Consider the following 1,708-nt stretch of genomic DNA (forward strand, 5'->3'; position numbering starts at 1 on the left):
CTCTCTCTCTCTCTATATATATATATATATATATATATATAATTGAACCATAATTATGCTTCTTAACATATTTTAAACAATACTGCTTACGATTATAAACATATCGAGCAACAATTTACTCAAGCTTATTTGTTTAACAAACAAATATTTAAAACATCTTTAACTTTATTAGATTAGTTAATTAAACGATCATGATGAGTATTAACTGTGCCAAAGCACTAAAAATGTGGCAACCACCCGGTTCATTAGCAACCTTAATAAAAAGATTATTACCAACCAACTTTTAAAGTTAAAACTTTCATCATGTGACTCATACCCACATGTTAATGTTCAGAGCAAAACTTTCCTCTTCCATGTGTTGATGTTAGCAACCACTTTTGGGATAAGTTGGTCTGCCTAATTTATTTTTTGTTCAACCTTTTGCTTTCAAAAACAGACAATCAAATGACATGGAAACATTATCATTTTAATTTTATCTTAATATTTGTTTCTTTTCTCTTAATTAACAACTAATTTGTCAATATTATTTATTAAATGATGTGTCGTACTAATCTAAATATTGATATTCATTTGGATTAAGTTTAAATGGTCATCATGGGCATTTGAGTCATGTTCATAGAATCGTTGATCGAAAATGAACTTAATGTGATTGACCCCGTTGTCCCGTGGTCAATCAGGGCTAGTCTCCCATCCGGCACGCACAAACCACTAATCTAAGTGCCTTTAAGGTTCATCGACAAATGATGACATTATAAAAAAGTTAATTAATAATGTTTGCCATAATGTTAGAGGAACATAATAATCGAAACATAAATGTCATTGAAGAGCTTACTTTTTTCCTATGTCAGCTTCTCTAATATGCTATATATGATTCAGTGGCTTCAGAGTCATCCCTTGTCATCATCTCAAAGATGACATGTTCTCCTTTATGCTATGTCCCTTGGACATCATACTGTGAAAAAGGCCTAAATAGTTAAAAAAAGAAAATTAAAAATCTGGTAAAATAACAATATTTTTTCCTCAAAATAAAGCTATAAAATAATGATCAAGTTGTATTTTCAAATTATTTTTAGAAAATAATATGGGAATTACTAGAGTTAGTTTTTGGGACATTTGGCTCATTTGACATATTATGACTTGCTATATTTATTAGAAAAATTTACAAACGTACCACACAATTCATATCTATTTACATTTATACCTAACACTTATAGTTTGATATGTACTTTTATAACATCTTGTTATTAAAAATATTTGCATGAAAATATATATTCTATTTTTAAAATATCAGTGATAGCAATATTTTGAATGTGATGTAAGAAATTTGAGTGTTATACATCTAAATATGAAAGTTTTAAGGGTTACATATGTAAATATATGAATAATGTAGTATGTATTTAAATTCCCATATTCATTATAATAATCTAAAGCCAATTCAAACTCAAAATACTTTATTCCATGTGTATTACTAAAACAATTCATTTCACTTTTTCAAAAACTAAATATTTATGAAAAACATTAAAATAACAATTTAGTCATTTTTCAAATATATTTGTGGAAGAATTACAAATCAGCCCAACTCTTTAAAAGAAATGGTCATAGACTATTATACGAGCCTTCAATCATTTCTAATGTGTCTAACAATTCGAGTATCATCTCCTTAAAGCTCACGCAGTCAAAGGGGGTTCGAACCCACCCCTGACCTGAT

This window comes from Phalaenopsis equestris, unplaced genomic scaffold, assembly GCF_001263595.1.
Source record: "Phalaenopsis equestris unplaced genomic scaffold, ASM126359v1 Scaffold227211, whole genome shotgun sequence".
In the NCBI taxonomy this organism is placed as follows: Eukaryota; Viridiplantae; Streptophyta; class Magnoliopsida; order Asparagales; family Orchidaceae; genus Phalaenopsis; species Phalaenopsis equestris.